Here is an 11,651-nt window from a genome sequence, read left to right as displayed (position 1 = left end):
CAAGTGGACAAAGACAAGTGGACAAGTGGACAAGTGGTGCTACGTAGGTCCAATGGAGTGTCACTCAGCCATGAAATCCACGTCATGAGGCTGGTAGCAGCATCCTGAGTGGATTTAGGTACGATCATCCTCAGTGAAATCAGTCCCACAAAAAAAGAAACTTATGATATCACTTATCGAGGGAATGTAAAAATCGCTCCCCATGAACGGAATCCCCAAACAGAACAGAGTCACGCTTTTAGAAAACACACTTATGCCTGCTTCAGGGGAAAGGTGAGGTGGGGTGACGCATAAAACTCGAGTTTGAAATGAGCACAGATACCCTTCCGAAAACCGAATATGGAATGGACACGACCTACTCCTTGCTCAATCAACTGGACTCACCACACCCTGTTCATCGCACAAGTATCTATCCGACTAGTAAGCATCTTAAAAGCTAAGTCTTGATATCTCTGTGTAAGTGCATCAAGTGTGTGTAAAGCGGCCTAAAACCAGCAGGGAAAATCAGCTCAGACCCATTCTGAGGATACATTTCCAACATAAAGAAGAAACAAGCAGGGCAAAACAGAGAGAAATTCTTCCAAAATGCGTTCAGGGACTGGCATGCAACCAGGATTGACCACATCTACAGCCCCAGCGGCAGAAGACATAAGGCTGGACACTCTTGGGGCTGAGACGATTGGTGAGGTTCGGAAAGCAAATGCAGACCCTTGAAAGGAATCCTGCGTGCTCCCCATTCCATGGGTCCCAACTCTCCAGGTTCAACGCAATCTTCCGACAGCGAAAGCACTCATTGGAAACCCAGCGGATGCTACACCGTGGGATCGGGAAAGCTTTCTGAAACTCACCTCAGTTTTCATCTCCTGGTGCTCGTGTTCTCCATTCAGGCCCCCTTACTAACAATCTCCCCACTTGGAGACTCAGCGCCTTTCCATGCCTCTTTCGTACCGTCTGCAATTTGTCCGCAGGATGAACTGCAAGAGGGGGAACCAATGAGAGACTCGCTGGAGGTGTTTGGTCGGGCACATGTCACTCTCATTTCCCATCACGAAGAAGAATTCACCAGAGGTTCAGCCTGCCACCGCGGATCGACAATAGGGCGTGAAGCCATCCAGCCGTGTTGCGTCCCACTCACAAAAAAGCGACTTGGGAAATGGAGCTCAGGGGCACTGCACTTCCCAAACCTGCAGAGTTCTAAACGATAACTATCGCCCCAAAATATATTGAGGTCAGGCTACGAAGAGGCGTTGAACGCAAGGCAGAATTGCAGGAAACGGATGTCAACGGGTACATCGGAATGGCCCCGATAGCACATGAAAAGCGCCAGAACGTGGACAATGATGCGGTTGGCCAAAAAGGGCGTATGCGTTTTTTCCTGAATATATTCAGGAAAAAACGCATACGCCCTTTTTGGCCAACCAAGCAACCTGGGAGAGCAAATCAGCACTACAAAGAAATCTCTCGCCCCACCCCCCGGGGCAAAAGGGCCAGGAGAAAAAAGTCTAAAAACCAGAAAGGCAGGACAGGCTACGGAGTCAAGGGAGCCTTGTTAAGCTGATGGGCGGGATGTCAATGGCCAACAGCCAATCTTCACAAGTGTATCCTCTTTCCCAAACCATGTAAAACACAGAACCACAGAGCATAGGGCACTTCCACACATGAGTGCTGACCTTGGGAAAATGAAAAAATCAACCAGACACAGGGACCCCAAAGTTGAGGGCTGCTGTCTTGACAAGAACCTCCACTCCGGTACACGTTTTATATCCCAGGAAAGAGCCAAGTGGACAAAGACGAGTTGACAAGTGGACAAAGACAAGTGGACAAATGGTGCTACGTAGGTCCAATGGAGTGTCACTCAGCCATGAAATCCACGTCATGAGGCTGGTAGCAGCATCCTGAGTGGATTTAGGTACGATCATCCTCAGTGAAATCAGTCCCACAAAAAAAGAAACTTATGATATCACTTATGGAGGGAATGTAAAAATCGCTCCCCATAAACTGAATCCCCAAACAGAACACAGTCACGCTTTTAGAAAACACACTTATGCCTGCTTCAGGGGAAAGGTGAGGTGGGGTGACGCATAAAACTCGAGTTTGAAATGAGCACAGATACCCTTCCGAAAACCGAATATGGAATGGACACGACCTACTCCTTGCTCAATCAACTGGACTCACCACACCCTGTTCATCGCACAAGTATCTATCCGACTAGTAAGCATCTTAAAAGCTAAGTCTTGATATCTCTGTGTAAGTGCATCAAGTGTGTGTAAAGCGGCCTAAAACCAGCAGGGAAAATCAGCTCAGACCCATTCTGAGGATACATTTCCAACATAAAGAAGAAACAAGCAGGGCAAAACAGAGAGAAATTCTTCCAAAATGCGTTCAGGGACTGGCATGCAACCAGGATTGACCACATCTACAGCCCCAGCGGCAGAAGACATAAGGCTGGACACTCTTGGGGCTGAGACGATTGGTGATGTTCGGAAAGCAAATGCAGACCCTTGAAAGGAATCCTGCGTGCTCCCCATTCCATGGGTCCCAACTCTCCAGGTTCAACGCAATCTTCCGACAGCAAAAGCACTCATTGGAAACCCAGCGGATGCTACACCGTGGGATCGGGAAAGCTTTCTGAAACTCACCTCAGTTTTCATCTCCTGGTGCTCGTGTTCTCCATTCAGGCCCCCTTACTAACAATCTCCCCACTTGGAGACTCGGCGCCTTTCCATGCCTCTTGCGTACCGTCTGCAATTTGTCCGCAGGATGAACTGCAAGAGGGGGAACCAATGAGAGACTCGCTGGAGGTGTTTGGTCGGGCACATGTCACTCTCATTTCCCATCACGAAGAAGAATTCACCAGAGGTTCAGCCTGCCACCGCGGATCGACAATAGGGAGTGAAGCCATCCAGCCGTGTTGCGTCCCACTCACAAAAAAGCGACTTGGGAAATGGAGCTCAGGGGCACTGCACTTCCCAAACCTGCAGAGTTCTAAACGATAACTATCGCCCCAAAATATATTGAGGTCAGGCTACGAAGAGGCGTTGAACGCAAGGCAGAATTGCAGGAAACGGATGTCAACGGGTACATCGGAATGGCCCCGATAGCACATGAAAAGCGCCAGAACGTGGACAATGATGCGGTTGGCCAAAAAGGGCGTATGCGTTTTTTCCTGAATATATTCAGGAAAAAACGCATACGCCCTTTTTGGCCAACCAAGCAACCTGGGAGAGCAAATCAGCACTACAAAGAAATATCTCGCCCCCCCCCCCCGGGGCAAAAGGGCCAGGCGAAAAAAGTCTAAAAACCAGAAAGGCAGGACAGCCCACGGAGTCAAGGGAGCCTTGTTAAGCTGATGGGCGGGATGTCAATGGCCAACAGCCAATCTTCACAAGTGTATCCTCTTTCCCAAACCATGTAAAACACAGAACCACAGAGCATAGGGCACTTCCACACATGGGCGTTGACCTTGGGAAAATGAAAAAATCAACCAGACACAGGGACCCCAAAGTTGAGGGCTGCTGTCTTGACAAGAACCTCCACTCCGGTACACGTTTCATATCCCAGGAAAGAGCCAAGTGGACAAAGACGAGTGGACAAGTGGACAAAGACAAGTGGACAAGTGGTGCTACGTAGGTCCAATGGAGTGTCACTCAGCCATGAAATCCACGTCATGAGGCTGGTAGCAGCATCCTGAGTGGATTTAGGTACGATCATCCTCAGTGAAATCAGTCCCACAAAAAAAGAAACTTATGATATCACTTATCGAGGGAATGTAAAAATCGCTCCCCATGAACTGAATCCCCAAACAGAACACAGTCACGCTTTTAGAAAACACACTTATGCCTGCTTCAGGGGAAAGGTGAGGTGGGGTGACGCATAAAACTCGAGTTTGAAATGAGCACAGATACCCTTCCGAAAACCGAATATGGAATGGACACGACCTACTCCTTGCTCAATCAACTGGACTCACCACACCCTGTTCATCGCACAAGTATCTATCCGACTAGTAAGCATCTTAAAAGCTAAGTCTTGATATCTCTGTGTAAGTGCATCAAGTGTGTGTAAAGCGGCCTAAAACCAGCAGGGAAAATCAGCTCAGACCCATTCTGAGGATACATTTCCAACATAAAGAAGAAACAAGCAGGGCAAAACAGAGAGAAATTCTTCCCAAATGCGTTCAGGGACTGGCATGCAAACAGGATTGACCACATCTACAGCCCCAGAGGCAGAAGACATAAGGCTGGACACTCTTGGGGCTGAGACGATTGGTGATGTTCGGAAAGCAAATGCAGACCCTTGAAAGGAATCCTGCGTGCTCCCCATTCCATGGGTCCCAACTCTCCAGGTTCAACGCAATCTTCCGACAGCAAAAGCACTCATTGGAAACCCAGCGGATGCTACACCGTGGGATCGGGAAAGCTTTCTGAAACTCACCTCAGTTTTCATCTCCTGGTGCTCGTGTTCTCCATTCAGGCCCCCTTACTAACAATCTCCCCACTTGGAGACTCGGCGCCTTTCCATGCCTCTTGCGTACCGTCTGCAATTTGTCCGCAGGATGAACTGCAAGAGGGGGAACCAATGAGAGACTCGCTGGAGGTGTTTGGTCGGGCACATGTCACTCTCATTTCCCATCACGAAGAAGAATTCACCAGAGGTTCAGCCTGCCACCGCGGATCGACAATAGGGAGTGAAGCCATCAAGCCGTGTTGCGTCCCACTCACAAAAAAGCGACTTGGGAAATGGAGCTCAGGGGCACTGCACTTCCCAAACCTGCAGAGTTCTAAACGATAACTATCGCCCCAAAATATATTGAGGTCAGGCTACGAAGAGGCGTTGAACGCAAGGCAGAATTGCAGGAAACGGATGTCAACGGGTACATCGGAATGGCCCCGATAGCACATGAAAAGCGCCAGAACGTGGACAATGATGCGGTTGGCCAAAAAGGGCGTATGCGTTTTTTCCTGAATATATTCAGGAAAAAACGCATACGCCCTTTTTGGCCAACCAAGCAACCTGGGAGAGCAAATCAGCACTACAAAGAAATCTCTCGCCCCCCCCCCCCCGGGGCAAAAGGGCCAGGCGAAAAAAGTCTAAAAACCAGAAAGGCAGGACAGGCTACGGAGTCAAGGGAGCCTTGTTAAGCTGATGGGCGGGATGTCAATGGCCAACAGCCAATCTTCACAAGTGTATCGTCTTTCCCAAACCATGTAAAACACAGAACCACAGAGCATAGGGCACTTCCACACATGAGTGCTGACCTTGGGAAAATGAAAAAATCAACCAGACACAGGGACCCCAAAGTTGAGGGCTGCTGTCTTGACAAGAACCTCCACTCCGGTACACGTTTCATATCCCAGGAAAGAGCCAAGTGGACAAAGACGAGTGGACAAGTGGACAAAGACAAGTGGACAAGTGGTGCTACGTAGGTCCAATGGAGTGTCACTCAGCCATGAAATCCACGTCATGAGGCTGGTAGCAGCATCCTGAGTGGATTTAGGTACGATCATCCTCAGTGAAATCAGTCCCACAAAAAAAGAAACTTATGATATCACTTATCGAGGGAATGTAAAAATCGCTCCCCATGAACTGAATCCCCAAACAGAACACAGTCACGCTTTTAGAAAACACACTTATGCCTGCTTCAGGGGAAATGTGAGGTGGGGTGACGCATAAAACTCGAGTTTGAAATGAGCACAGATACCCTTCCGAAAACCGAATATGGAATGGACACGACCTACTCCTTGCTCAATCAACTGGACTCACCACACCCTGTTCATCGCACAAGTATCTATCCGACTAGTAAGCATCTTAAAAGCTAAGTCTTGATATCTCTGTGTAAGTGCATCAAGTGTGTGTAAAGCGGCCTAAAACCAGCAGGGAAAATCAGCTCAGACCCATTCTGAGGATACATTTCCAACATAAAGAAGAAACAAGCAGGGCAAAACAGAGAGAAATTCTTCCCAAATGCGTTCAGGGACTGGCATGCAACCAGGATTGACCACATCTACAGCCCCAGCGGCAGAAGACATAAGGCTGGACACTCTTGGGGCTGAGACGATTGGTGAGGTTGGGAAAGCAAATGCAGACCCTTGAAAGGAATCCTGCGTGCTCCCCATTCCATGGGTCCCAACTCTCCAGGTTCAACGCAATCTTCCGACAGCGAAAGCACTCATTGGAAACCCAGCGGATGCTACACCGTGGGATCGGGAAAGCTTTCTGAAACTCACCTCAGTTTTCATCTCCTGGTGCTCGTGTTCTCCATTCAGGCCCCCTTACTAACAATCTCCCCACTTGGAGACTCGGCGCCTTTCCATGCCTCTTGCGTACCGTCTGCAATTTGTCCGCAGGATGAACTGCAAGAGGGGGAACCAATGAGAGACTCGCTGGAGGTGTTTGGTCGGGCACATGTCACTCTCATTTCCCATCACGAAGAAGAATTCACCAGAGGTTCAGCCTGCCACCGCGGATCGACAATAGGGCGTGAAGCCATCCAGCCGTGTTGCGTCCCACTCACAAAAAAGCGACTTGGGAAATGGAGCTCAGGGGCACTGCACTTCCCAAACCTGCAGAGTTCTAAACGATAACTATAGCCCCAAAATATATTGAGGTCAGGCTACGAAGAGGCGTTGAACGCAAGGCAGAATTGCAGGAAACGGATGTCAACGGGTACATCGGAATGGCCCCGATAGCACATGAAAAGCGCCAGAACGTGGACAATGATGCGGTTGGCCAAAAAGGGCGTATGCGTTTTTTCCTGAATATATTCAGGAAAAAACGCATACGCCCTTTTTGGCCAACCAAGCAACCTGGGAGAGCAAATCAGCACTACAAAGAAATCTCTCGCCCCCCACCCCGCGGGGCAAAAGGGCCAGGCGAAAAAAGTCTAAAAACCAGAAAGGCAGGACAGCCCACGGAGTCAAGGGAGCCTTGTTAAGCTGATGGGCGGGATGTCAATGGCCAACAGCCAATCTTCACAAGTGTATCCTCTTTCCCAAACCATGTAAAACACAGAACCACAGAGCATAGGGCACTTCCACACATGGGCGTTGACCTTGGGAAAATGAAAAAATCAATCAGACACAGGGACCCCAAAGTTGAGGGCTGCTGTCTTGACAAGAACCTCCACTCCGGTACACGTTTCATATCCCAGGAAAGAGCCAAGTGGACAAAGACGAGTGGACAAGTGGACAAAGACAAGTGGACAAGTGGACAAGTGGTGCTACGTAGGTCCAATGGAGTGTCACTCAGCCATGAAATCCACGTCATGAGGCTGGTAGCAGCATCCTGAGTGGATTTAGGTACGATCATCCTCAGTGAAATCAGTCCCACAAAAAAAGAAACTTATGATATCACTTATGGAGGGAATGTAAAAATCGCTCCCCATAAACTGAATCCCCAAACAGAACAGAGTCACGCTTTTAGAAAACACACTTATGCCTGCTTCAGGGGAAAGGTGAGGTGGGGTGACGCATAAAACTCGAGTTTGAAATGAGCACAGATACCCTTCCGAAAACCGAATATGGAATAGACACGACCTACTCCTTGCTCAATCAACTGGACTCACCACACCCTGTTCATCGCACAAGTATCTATCCGACTAGTAAGCATCTTAAAAGCTAAGTCTTGATATCTCTGTGTAAGTGCATCAAGTGTGTGTAAAGCGGCCTAAAACCAGCAGGGAAAATCAGCTCAGACCCATTCTGAGGATACATTTCCAACATAAAGAAGAAACAAGCAGGGCAAAACAGAGAGAAATTCTTCCAAAATGCGTTCAGGGACTGGCATGCAACCAGGATTGACCACATCTACAGCCCCAGCGGCAGAAGACATAAGGCTGGACACTCTTGGAGCTGAGACGATGGGTGAGGTTGGGAAAGCAAATGCAGACCCTTGAAAGGAATCCTGCGTGCTCCCCATTCCATGGGTCCCAACTCTCCAGGTTCAACGCAATCTTCCGACAGCGAAAGCACTCATTGGAAACCCAGCGGATGCTACACCGTGGGATCGGGAAAGCTTTCTGAAACTCACCTCAGTTTTCATCTCCTGGTGCTCGTGTTCTCCATTCAGGCCCCCTTACTAACAATCTCCCCACTTGGAGACTCGGCGCCTTTCCATGCCTCTTGCGTACCGTCTGCAATTTGTCCGCAGGATGAACTGCAAGAGGGGGAACCAATGAGAGACTCGCTGGAGGTGTTTGGTCGGGCACATGTCACTCTCATTTCCCATCACGAAGAAGAATTCACCAGAGGTTCAGCCTGCCACCGCGGATCGACAATAGGGCGTGAAGCCATCCAGCCGTGTTGCGTCCCACTCACAAAAAAGCGACTTGGGAAATGGAGCTCAGGGGCACTGCACTTCCCAAACCTGCAGAGTTCTAAACGATAACTATCGCCCCAAAATATATTGAGGTCAGGCTACGAAGAGGCGTTGAACGCAAGGCAGAATTGCAGGAAACGGATGTCAACGGGTACATCGGAATGGCCCCGATAGCACATGAAAAGCGCCAGAACGTGGACAATGATGCGGTTGGCCAAAAAGGGCGTATGCGTTTTTTCCTGAATATATTCAGGAAAAAACGCATACGCCCTTTTTGGCCAACCAAGCAACCTGGGAGAGCAAATCAGCACTACAAAGAAATCTCTCGCCCCCCCCCCCCCCCCGGGGCAAAAGGGCCAGGCGAAAAAAGTCTAAAAACCAGAAAGGCAGGACAGCCCAAGGAGTCAAGGGAGCCTTGTTTAGCTGATGGGCGGGATGTTAATGGCCAACAGCCAATCTTCACAAGTGTATCCTCTTTCCCAAACCATGTAAAACACAGAACCACAGAGCATAGGGCACTTCCACACATGGGCGTTGACCTTGGGAAAATGAAAAAATCAACCAGACACAGGGACCCCAAAGTTGAGGGCTGCTGTCTTGACAAGAACCTCCACTCCGGTACACGTTTCATATCCCAGGAAAGAGCCAAGTGGACAAAGACGAGTGGACAAGTGGACAAAGACAAGTGGACAAGTGGTGCTACGTAGGTCCAATGGAGTGTCACTCAGCCATGAAATCCACGTCATGAGGCTGGTAGCAGCATCCTGAGTGGATTTAGGTACGATCATCCTCAGTGAAATCAGTCCCACAAAAAAAGAAACTTATGATATCACTTATCGAGGGAATGTAAAAATCGCTCCCCATGAACTGAATCCCCAAACAGAACACAGTCACGCTTTTAGAAAACACACTTATGCCTGCTTCAGGGGAAAGGTGAGGTGGGGTGACGCATAAAACTCGAGTTTGAAATGAGCACAGATACCCTTCCGAAAACCGAATATGGAATGGACACGACCTACTCCTTGCTCAATCAACTGGACTCACCACACCCTGTTCATCGCACAAGTATCTATCCGACTAGTAAGCATCTTAAAAGCTAAGTCTTGATATCTCTGTGTAAGTGCATCAAGTGTGTGTAAAGCGGCCTAAAACCAGCAGGGAAAATCAGCTCAGACCCATTCTGAGGATACATTTCCAACATAAAGAAGAAACAAGCAGGGCAAAACAGAGAGAAATTCTTCCAAAATGCGTTCAGGGACTGGCATGCAACCAGGATTGACCACATCTACAGCCCCAGCGGCAGAAGACATAAGGCTGGACACTCTTGGGGCTGAGACGATTGGTGATGTTCGGAAAGCAAATGCAGACCCTTGAAAGGAATCCTGCGTGGTCCCCATTCCATGGGTCACAACTCTCCAGGTTCAACGCAATCTTCCGACAGCAAAAGCACTCATTGGAAACCCAGCGGATGCTACACCGTGGGATCGGGAAAGCTTTCTGAAACTCACCTCAGTTTTCATCTCCTGGTGCTCATGTTCTCCATTCAGGCCCCCTTACTAACAATCTCCCCACTTGGAGACTCGGCGCCTTTCCATGCCTCTTGCGTACCGTCTGCAATTTGTCCGCAGGATGAACTGCAAGAGGGGGAACCAATGAGAGACTCGCTGGAGGTGTTTGGTCGGGCACATGTCACTCTCATTTCCCATCACGAAGAAGAATTCACCAGAGGTTCAGCCTGCCACCGCGGATCGACAATAGGGAGTGAAGCCATCAAGCCGTGTTGCGTCCCACTCACAAAAAAGCGACTTGGGAAATGGAGCTCAGGGGCACTGCACTTCCCAAACCTGCAGAGTTCTAAACGATAACTATCGCCCCAAAATATATTGAGGTCAGGCTACGAAGAGGCGTTGAACGCAAGGCAGAATTGCAGGAAACGGATGTCAACGGGTACATCGGAATGGCCCCGATAGCACATGAAAAGCGCCAGAACGTGGACAATGATGCGGTTGGCCAAAAAGGGCGTATGCGTTTTTTCCTGAATATATTCAGGAAAAAACGCATACGCCCTTTTTGGCCAACCAAGCAACCTGGGAGAGCAAATCAGCACTACAAAGAAATCTCTCGCCCCCCCCCCCGGGGCAAAAGGGCCAGGCGAAAAAAGTCTAAAAACCAGAAAGGCAGGACAGGCTACGGAGTCAAGGGAGCCTTGTTAAGCTGATGGGCGGGATGTCAATGGCCAACAGCCAATCTTCACAAGTGTATCCTCTTTCCCAAACCATGTAAAACACAGAACCACAGAGCATAGGGCACTTCCACACATGGGCGTTGACCTTGGGAAAATGAAAAAATCAATCAGACACAGGGACCCCAAAGTTGAGGGCTGCTGTCTTGACAAGAACCTCCACTCCGGTACACGTTTCATATCCCAGGAAAGAGCCAAGTGGACAAAGACGAGTGGACAAGTGGACAAAGACAAGTGGACAAGTGGACAAGTGGTGCTACGTAGGTCCAATGGAGTGTCACTCAGCCATGAAATCCACGTCATGAGGCTGGTAGCAGCATCCTGAGTGGATTTAGGTACGATCATCCTCAGTGAAATCAGTCCCACAAAAAAAGAAACTTATGATATCACTTATGGAGGGAATGTAAAAATCGCTCCCCATAAACTGAATCCCCAAACAGAACAGAGTCACGCTTTTAGAAAACACACTTATGCCTGCTTCAGGGGAAAGGTGAGGTGGGGTGACGCATAAAACTCGAGTTTGAAATGAGCACAGATACCCTTCCGAAAACCGAATATGGAATAGACACGACCTACTCCTTGCTCAATCAACTGGACTCACCACACCCTGTTCATCGCACAAGTATCTATCCGACTAGTAAGCATCTTAAAAGCTAAGTCTTGATATCTCTGTGTAAGTGCATCAAGTGTGTGTAAAGCGGCCTAAAACCAGCAGGGAAAATCAGCTCAGACCCATTCTGAGGATACATTTCCAACATAAAGAAGAAACAAGCAGGGCAAAACAGAGAGAAATTCTTCCAAAATGCGTTCAGGGACTGGCATGCAACCAGGATTGACCACATCTACAGCCCCAGCGGCAGAAGACATAAGGCTGGACACTCTTGGAGCTGAGACGATGGGTGAGGTTGGGAAAGCAAATGCAGACCCTTGAAAGGAATCCTGCGTGCTCCCCATTCCATGGGTCCCAACTCTCCAGGTTCAACGCAATCTTCCGACAGCGAAAGCACTCATTGGAAACCCAGCGGATGCTACACCGTGGGATCGGGAAAGCTTTCTGAAACTCACCTCAGTTTTCATCTCCTGGTGCTCGTGTTCT

The sequence above is a fragment of the Kogia breviceps genome, chromosome 12 (genome assembly GCF_026419965.1).
Source record: "Kogia breviceps isolate mKogBre1 chromosome 12, mKogBre1 haplotype 1, whole genome shotgun sequence".
NCBI lineage: Eukaryota > Metazoa > Chordata > Mammalia > Artiodactyla > Physeteridae > Kogia > Kogia breviceps.
Note: the sequence above shows the minus strand (reverse complement) of the source record.